The 10,372-nt window shown below is 34.2% G+C and overlaps 1 pseudogene; it reads right to left on the bottom strand.

Moving 5' to 3' along the window:
• Positions 1-8,566: 8,566 nt before the first annotated feature.
• LOC131860844 (leucoanthocyanidin reductase-like) lies at positions 8,567-9,503 on the bottom strand (annotated as a pseudogene).
• Positions 9,504-10,372: the final 869 nt, after the last annotated feature.

Genomic DNA, 10,372 nt, shown 5'->3' on the forward strand with positions numbered 1-10,372 from the left:
CTTGAAGACTTGAATGCTTGATAAAGACCTTTCACTTGAATTTTTCCTATCATGTATTTTGTGTCTATGCAAATGAGAAGACTAACTCCCTTTTATACATGCCTTAGAGAATTAAATCATCTTAGCAAAGGCTGACATCGTGGAAGTTTGGAATCTTGAAATGTAGATAAGACCCGGGGGACCTATCTTGGGGTATCCCCAAGAGGGGGGGACAAGGGTGCCACAACTCTATCCTAGGGGGGTAGGGGTGCCACACCCTTGTCCTGGCCTATCTTGGGGTCCTAACAGGGTCTAAAGGCAGAAACAAGGCTTAAACAAGGAGAGGTTCAAGTTGAAAATGCAAAGAGAAGTCTCGATTGGGAAGGAAGATGTCATCGCAAAGGTGAGGACCTCAAATATGGCTAAAATTTCTAGGGTCACAATTTTATGATACAACATTTCACCCCCACTTTAGTGGGAGTATGGATTACGCCAATACTACCTATAAAGTAGAAGAAAGAGAGAGATAAAGATGAGAGATACCGAGCTAGATCACAAGGAGTATAAGATGTCACTAATATCGAGGAACCAAGCCCCCAATCTCAGGATATTAACTCACTCAAACATATGCAAGAGAACACAAAAAAAAGTGCAAAAGACACATGACAAAAACAAGATACAAGATGACAAACCAACTAGCTGAAGACACCTCGATACTCAGATGTATAAACAACTAATTGGGACACAAAGACCAATGCCATCGCATAAACACCAATAATCACATAGAAGAGAAAAGCAAACATCATCCATGAAGAATCAATAGTAAAAATATGGGTTCATGAGAGGAAGGAAAGAGAGGACATTAATACACAATTTGGTGATCTATGAGAAGAAAGGTGAACAGGAGGAAACCATGGACATATCGCCCCTAGAATTGGGTGATCCATGGAGAAAAGAAAATGGAAAACTAGCTCCTAGAGTCTATCTCGGTAATCCATGTAAGGGAGGAGAGTGAGAACATCATTAGTTCCACCCAACCTCATGCATGTGTGTGCAAGTAAGGTTAGAAGTGCCTCATAGGAGTATATTCCTGAGTATGCTACAACTTGTATAAGATGTATAGTACAAGTGTCAAGAAAGGTGTGACATCTCGCTCTAAGAGTCTATGCTCTGGTTATGATAATAATCACCCTGCATAAGAAAAAATGGCGTCATCTCGCTCTAAGAGTTTGTGCTCTGGTTCTAAGATTGACCCACTGTACAAGGAAAAGGTGATGGCATCTTACTCTAAGAGTCTATGCTCTGGTTCCGAGAATGACCCACTGTACCAGAAAAAAGAAGCATCATCTTTCTCTAAGAGTCTGTGCTCTGGTTCCGATAATTACCTACTGTACAAGAGAAAAGTGAAGAAATATTTCTCTAAGAGGCTTCCCTCTGGTTCCAATTATGTCCAACTATACAGTGCATGAGAGAAGTATGGTACAAAGGAGCAATGTGGGTGTCCCCCCCTTAATATGTCAACATAGTTTAATGTTGATATCTTAAGGAAAGTAGAACAAGGATACCTACCTTCAACACAAAGAAGATATCTGTTATACAACAATGTCATAGATTTATGCAAGAGAGGGAATACTCCTCAAGCAAGGAAAATATAGTTGAAAAGATATATCTTGTTGTAAGTGTAAAAAAGATCCTTGGAGGAGAAGAGATCTTTGCTTAAAAGACATCTACCTCCTAGAGGAGTTGTCCTAGACAAATATAACATCTTCTATAACAAAGTAAAGAAGAGAACAAGAATGCATTCCTCCCCCCTATTCCTAGGTGAAAGGGATTCTTGATGATGGATGACTCGCTTTTAGCCCCAATGGGGATGGGTGAATTTATTATAGATGTACATTACCAAGTGTGAAAAAGGCTTTAGTTAAGGACTTACAGCTCTTGTATAAGATAGAACCCTTGAGTGAACGACAACAATTCCACACAATGAATGGCATCAAGTAATAAAACTCACACCATCCACAACATAGGAAATAGTAGATCCTTAGAGAAAGAGAGAGGGGGAGAGTTCATTTCCCCCCAGGTGTAGGAAAATGAGAAAAATTACATAGCTTCTAGAGAGAATATACTCATAAGAGATGTACCATTTCAAGCAAGGAATACATCCTAACCAAGGAACAAACATGCACTCACATGAAGGATAAATCCATTCAAGAAAGGACATCAAGTTATGAATAATACAATAGAAGACGTAATTTGCAAAGAGAGAGAAAGAAGAAGATTCACAAAAGTTCTTTTAAGGAGAGATTGTTCATAATAGATGCATTGTTTCAAGAAAGGAGAAGACCCCACTCACAGAACAAACATGCGCTCGCATGAAAGAAAACTCCATGCAAGAAAGGACATCAAGTTTATGAATAATGCACTCCATAAAGAAAACAGTGAAACCTTAGAAAGAGGAAACAAAATATTTTTGCCCCCCAAGCATAGAGGCAAAATAGACTATTACATTTCTCACTAAGTATGATTGCACTTGAAATTGTACCACCATGAATGACAAGGAGCCCCCAATAGGTAGCTAACTATGTCACATAGTGAGGAGAAACATAGTAGGAACTTGAATGTTATTTTAAATTATCATGATGAATATGCCATTCATTGTCAGATATTATTTTTAACATGTCTGAATCAATGTAATGTTGCATTTGTGTTTTCAAAGCTTGAGACTCATTAGTAGAATGGCCATGGTTTTGATGATATTTAAATAAAGAAGAAGTTTGAGAATGTTTTTTATTTTTTCTTCTTCATTTAGGACAAAGAGGAGATATTAATTAGGAATTTAGAAGATTGGTCAACACATTTTCTTGTTGTAACTCAAAATTAGAATGAGAAGGTGTGGATTTACAAGACAATAGAGAAGAAGATGTTGACAAAGGAAAGTGTGATTTCTCATGACTTTGTCACTCAGATTAAAGCATTTGTCCATTGCATCCATGTGTATGTTCAAAAGAGGGTTCACTCTTATGGGGAATTGGATTGGATTTTAAAGAGGCCCAATCAATTTCAAGATTTGTGTTAAGAGAAAAATTTGGAATATGAAATCCAGGCATCTTAGACTTTCTAGAAAAGGTAGGAGTGAAATCTAAGGACCCCCAATCACCCTCTAAGAGTTCTTCTTTGGTAGGAGATGGTGTATTTGAGTGAATTGAAGAGAGGATTTTAGGAACTAAGAAAGCATATGATGCCTCACTTATGTTCTCATCAACTACCTCATTAGTATATATGTAAGGCATAACATCATAATCAAGAAGAATTTTTAGTTTCCTAAGAACATGAATGGAATTGATTTGATTTTGGGGAGAGAGAGAATTATAATGAGAATTAATACCATCCTCTTGTTCTAAGGTGTCTTTATGTTCAAGGCACTCATTAGGAAAAGGACTATCATATGTAATTAATGCTTCATCTTTAGAGGGAAGATCATCAAAAGAAGGTAGGGTATCACTAGGACATGTAGCCATAATATCATCCTCTTGCACCAAATAAGCCTTATGAGGGAGGTACTTTTTAGGAGAAGAAGGAACACAATTCTCCAAAGATTCATCTTTAGGAGGGAGATCTTTGAAACAAGTGTCCATATTCCCTTTTTGCACCAATGTGCCCTCATTAATGAGATCAATTTTGGGAGAGGGTAAATCATAGCTATGAATGAAAGGGGGAACTAAATTATCATCATATGCATGAAAGGGAACATCATGAATATCTTTAATGTAAGTTGAGATTGAATTAGCAAAATAAGATAAGAAATCCATATGCACTTATGATCAAACAAGAAACTCATATATGCCATTTAACCATAATAATGTTCACCCCATACATGCTTAGAAAATTGTATAAAGGAGGGAAAATATAATTTGAATTGCAAATTTGAATTTGAAATTTGAAAATTGAAATTTGAAAATAATTGAATAACTCAAAATTGAAGAAAAAAATATTATTCAATTAAATGAACAAATTGATTGAAAGAATAATAATCCAACCACTTAGGAAATTGAAATTTAAAATTAGGATTATGTAAAAAAATAACCTCTTAATTTAAAATTTAAAATTATCCAAAAGAGATTAAAACTAGGGCCTATTTAAAAACCTCTTAATTTAAAAATTGAAAGTTGTTGAATTGAAATTTTGAAATTTAAAATTAGGGTTGTTCTTAATTAACCACTTAATTTTAAACTATATCTTGAAAATTGAAATGTTGAAAGTGGAGATTGTTTTTTATTTTAGAGGGATCAAAATTCGACAAAATTAGCCAATTTTTTGGATTCAAGCAATTAAATATAGTCATAACAATCTCCCAAAATTTTGAGAAAAATGTCAGGGACCGTGTTGAAAGTGCACACGGTCCTCCCAACTTTTTCTAAAATTTTTAGGGCTCAATATTCAACAAAATCAACCAATTTTCTGGATTTAAGCAATTGAATACAGTCATAATAGTCTCTCGAATTTTAGGAAAAAAGCCAGGGACCATGTTGAAAGTGCACACGGTCCTCCCAACATTTACAAAAATTTTTAGGGATGAAAGCTATGATGATTTGAGAGCTAACCGCAAAAAATTGTTTGATTTTATGATCTCTAGATAAGTGAAATTAAGGTTTGAATGTTGAAATAGGACCCTATTAGGGTTTTGAAAAAGATAAGTAATTGAATTGTAATTTTCCAAGAAGGTCAAACCTAATTAATAAGGCCACCTTAAATAATATTTAGAAAACTGAAATTGGTTGAAATTGATTGAAATTTACACAAAATCCAATTGAATTTGAAAATTAGGGTTTTAGGACCTAACCACTGAATTTTGAAATTTTAAATTTTGGGAAAAGGAGGGAAATTTCAATTTCAATTTTAAGCAAGAAGATAAGTCTGACAACAATGATAAATGTGAAAATTGAAGTAAGATCCTAGTTTTGCACAAATTCAATCTAGATTTTTGTAAATTGCAAGAAAATCAACATTCAATTTTGAATTTGCATTCGACCTTAGGATGTTGAAAAATCGATAAAATCAACCAATTTCTTAGATTTAAGCAAAAAAATACAATCAATTCTGACTCTTGAAATTTCAGGAAAAAAGTTAGGGACCTGTGCAAAGTGTACACGGTCTGACCAACTTCTTTTGAAATTTTAAAGGATGATAGAAATTAAGATTTTATTGCAAAATCCACAAAATCAGTTTATTTGGAGATGTCTAGATAGGTCAAATAAGCAACAAAGGTCAAAATAGGAGATTCTTTAAAAATTAGGGTTCTACTGTTTAACCACTTAATTTTCAAAATGAAAAGATAGATTTGAATTGCAATTTTGAAATAGAAATCAGATGTAAAACAAGCAACCAAAATGCTGTACTTCACAAGCTTAATTTCTTCCAAATGAAAAATTAGGGTTTTATGCAATTAACCTCTAAATTTTGCAAAAGATCAAACTTGGAAATAAAATTTTAAAGTTCAAATTGCAATTATTCATATCTAACAAATAAGAAATTAGAATTAAGATGTAGGATGTCGAGTTCACCAAAATGTAAAGTGGAAAATTGAACCCCGGTGATTCCCCACCTAGGAGAGAGAAAGGAAATCACTAGGATGGTTTTCACTTGGTAGATACTTTACATTCAAAAGAGGGGTTGAATCCACTAGATCCAAATCCAAGGGAAACAATGATGTGAATTCTAAGTGGATTGCAAGTGTTGGAATATAATTTTCCCTCTTTTGTAGGTAGAAGTGTTGACTTGTTGACTATGCAGAAAATAGAGATACAATGGGTTAAATGAGGAGCTACCGGTTTGGGATTGTGTTGTAACTTCAGATTTGAGATATTTAGACTGATACGGATCTGCCATGCAAACATGGAGAAAAGTCATTGGGACCGTGTTGAAAGTGCATATGGTCCTCCGAAAAATATGCAAAATGAAAAGGATTTTTCTGTCTCTGCAAATGAAACCCAAATATGCAATTATAGTTGTGCAGCTGCAACCTACACACCAAAAAGAAGGGAAGAAGGGTTGTGGATAGGGGTTTGCCTCAGTCAAGCCCCAGTTGAGGAATCAACCTTGAAAGATAGTAATTGCAAATGCTTAAATGTAAGTAATAGAAATGTATACCTTGTAGATTTGCAATTTGTTGATGATGGTTGTTGTGCTTCTTGAATGTAATCATAAGTGTCGCATTAAATGGCATGTGATATGAGAAAACCCTAACATGCATACATGCTTGCAAATGAATGTTGTAATGTTGCTATAGTGGATGAATGAAGAAGACACATGAAGAAGAAGACTTGATGGATGCTTGAAGACTTGAATGCTTGATGAAGACCTTTCGCTTGAATTTCACCTATTGTGTATTTCGTGTCTATGCAAATGAGAATACTAACTCCCTTTTATACATGCCTCAGAGAATTAATTCATCTTGCCAAAGGACGATATCGAGGAAGTTTGGAGTCCCGAAATGCAGATAGGACCCTGGGGACCTATCTTGGGGCCACCCCAAGAGGGCGGGATAGGGGTGCTACGCCCTTGTCCTAGGGGGGCACCAAGCCCCTATCCCGTCCTATCTTCGGGTCCGGACATGGTCTAAAGGCAAAAATGGGGCTTAAACAAGGAGGGGCTCAAGGTGAAAATGCAGTGAGAAGTCTGAGTTGGGAAGAAAGATGTTGTCGCCAAGGTGAGGACCTCAAATGTGATTAAAATTGCTAGGGTCACAATTTTATGACACTATAGGCTGCAAGGATACATGATTTTTCTCTTCTACTATATGTTATGAAGTAGCTATATTAATCATTCCTTATGTCCTTTATTGGTTCTCGAATCTACACACTATTAAACCCTAAAGATTTGTGAATTTTCATGACCAAACTTAATGGAAGACTTGGGCAACAAATGGGAAATTGTTTGCACCTATCTCCCCTTGCACTTCAAGCTTTGTTGAATCTAGGGGTAAGACTTATCTCAATAATAACAAATTTTAACAAATTTATCTTTCTTTTATATTAGGCGAGTAAAATCTCAAAAGTTTGAACAAACATTTGTAAGCTTAAACTAGACTGACAATTTTCTTGGATTATTTCATTGTTTGGCTTAGAGAACATGCACCACCTAAAATAAAACAAAACATTAAGTAAGATGATTCAAATGGTTTGCCATTAAATTATGTAGTTTCTTAGACCTTTGGACAAATAAGTTCCAAATTGTGGTTTTATCAGATTAATGAAATCAAACCAAAAAAATATAAATTCTTATTTAAAAAAAAAATATATTATATCCAAAGAATACACAAATATCAATGCATTACAAGACAAACCCAAGAAAGGATATTTCCTCTTATAGATCCCTCCACATTTCATTTAAAGCATTTTAATTCACTCCTTGATGAAAACAACAAGTGAAACATATAGCGAACTGACAAACCTATAGATCATTGACCTCTATTTGGAAGAAAAATGCACACTGCTAGAGCGCCAATTACAACAAACATGGACTGTGTTTTAATTAACTGAAACCTGAATAAAAAATGTGTCATACAAAAACTTATTCACTTACAAGCGAAGATTCTCTATCCGCAACTCAAACTGAATCACCTCTGCCTACATTAAATACTTTTAACCAGTCAATGAAATATTTTTGTATTACTAACAACAATAATTGGCTCTAGGAAATATTCATTTTGATTAGAACGTCGATGAAATATATTATTTCATTTATGTTGAGTTAATTGTATGCGCAGTGGAACAACAAACTGTTGAAAATTGGACATGTCCGTTGTTGTTTTCAATTCTGTTTGAGTTTAATTGTATGTATCAAGAATTGTGCTAAATTCATTTCTTTACCTCCATGATCATTAATACAATAAAAAAGAATGAATCTGTAGAGATAGATATCAGATTAGGCATACAAAAAGATAAAGCTCATCAACAACTAGATTGGATTCGACATTTATTTCATAAAAAATGTATTATGGATACATTTTCTGTTTGCTACAATATTCCAGAGAGCATAGTGGCTTCCCTGACACATGACATCTTCATTAATGGGTGTCAATACAATTTTAAAATGGAAGAGCATAAAGATGTAGATGTTTGTGAGCTTTATCCAGAGATTCTTTACAGTCCAATATTTCTTCAACAGGTACCTTTGACTGGAAGTATCTTTTCTTACGGCTGCGGTTAATTTTTGCATAACATGAAGGTTAGTTAAAAATTACAAATCTTGATTGTGTTTGATAGAACTAACAGCATCTTTAATTTTTTGGAAAAATGTATAGCATGAAGATTAATAAACCGTTTTGAAACCAGATTAGCTGCGTCCTTCATTACCATTAAATAGAAAAAAAAGAAAGGTGAAGAATACAGTCAATGAAATATTTTTGTATTTCTGGCAACAATAATTGGTTCGATCTAGAAATAGGAAATTTTCATTCTAATTAAGACATTGATGATCAAACTATAAAATTACGTGGATTTTTTGAGATTTTTTGCAACAGAATTTGAGGGGTATAGAGTTTTATACTGCCACATAAACATTCGGGTGAGCTGTATTGAACGGTCGATTATACTGAAATTCGAAGGTACCCATCGAAGAAATCTTGGAGTTTAGTGTAAAGAATCTCTGGATAAAGCTCACAAACTTCCACGTCTTTGGGCTCTTCCATTTTAAAATTGTATTGACACCCATTAACGAAGACGTCATGTGTCAGGGAAGCCACTATGCTCTCTGGAATATTGTTGGCTATACAGAGAAAAACCAAAAACCAAATAAATCCACAATAGATTATAGAATAAATGTGTGAGTCAAATTGGTTGTTAATGGAGTTTTCTGATCTCTATCCCTTTAGTTTTTTTTTTTAAATGGCAGTAATGATTATGGCGAAATTTGGCATGGTAATATACCTTTCGCAAAATCCAAGAGATCATGTTCTGAGATACAAACCCGAGGAAGAGTTTTCCAATCTTCTTCTCCCAAATTCCTGCAAGCTCGTTAAGTGTGAGGAAATTCTTGGTTGGTCTGAAATACACAATTTTGTTAACAGTCCGGACATCCTCCACAACCTTTATGGTGTACTTCACAAAGTATGCTGTTTTTAATAATACATAAATTAACCATTCATAAATTAACAATATCTGAGACTATCAATATTAAGTTTTAAATGACTCTCCAATTTATAAACACTCTAACTAATATGATATATGATATCATCTACACTGCAATTTATAAATAGAAACATGTCTACATTCCATCACTCTCTAATATGATATCATTTACCAGCTTACCCTTGATGTTCTCATCTCCGTAGATTTCAAATTTGTATTGGGAAGGAGGAAGCTCAGAGGGATGAGTATGACAAAAGTGAACTGCAGCAGATGGAAATGTATGAATCTTAGCTGCCTCTACTTCCCTTCGAACAAGTCTCGTTTCTTTTTAAAAGCTTAGCCCTGGCTCCACTGGATTGGCTCTGTCCCAAATTTTGAAGGAAGAAATCTCTGCATAAAAGTTAATAATTCTTGGGTCAATTACATTTAAGAAGCATTCAAAACAAAAACCCTCACATTTAAGAAGAAATCTCTGCATAAAAGTTTACAATCTTGAGCTGATAAGTAAGTTGAGCGCTTCGTACACTAGAAATAACACTAGAAATCGAAGGCAGAGATCGAAAGAATGAGGGAATGCAGCAGCACTTGCAGTAATTCGGAGATAATACGTTGGTGTGGGCAAAGCAGGCAAACAGCAGTAGATTGCTCCAAGAGAATTTCTCAATATTTTTCCTATCATGATGTAGACGATCTGAATCTTACGTACATGGACGATTTGCTGTTGATCGGCAGGTAGCCTTCACCTTTATCACAATAACAAAACAAAACTTCAGCATTTAATGTTCATGACGTTTTCCGTAGTGCCCATTAAATCATAGATTTTAGTTTTTTTTTCTTCTTAAATTTCTAATAATCATGGACGATCTGAAATTGAGAACGTGATAGAGGCCCATTAGGTTGGCTTAGTTTTCCTTCATTGGAATAAATTGTTTTTGTGATATTATATTGTTAGGAAATCATTACTGTGAATGAATGCATAAAATAAATGCTTTGGATCCCTATTGGTAATACAAACATATTTTAATATTGTGTAAACATTTTATTATTGGACATGGTAATTGAGCTATTATTATAGCTAGTATTATTTTAATATAGGTTAAATATTTTGTATACTTCTTTATTATTGGAGATGTTTATTGAACTATCATTATAGTTAGTATTCTTATATTATCTCAAGGTTGCATAATTAGCAATCGCTTATTGATATGCAATCGATATGTCAAAGAAGACTTAAAAAATATTTGGTCCAATTTTTGCATATATTT

This window comes from Cryptomeria japonica, unplaced genomic scaffold (assembly GCF_030272615.1).
Source record: "Cryptomeria japonica unplaced genomic scaffold, Sugi_1.0 HiC_scaffold_16, whole genome shotgun sequence".
Lineage (NCBI taxonomy): Eukaryota > Viridiplantae > Streptophyta > Pinopsida > Cupressales > Cupressaceae > Cryptomeria > Cryptomeria japonica.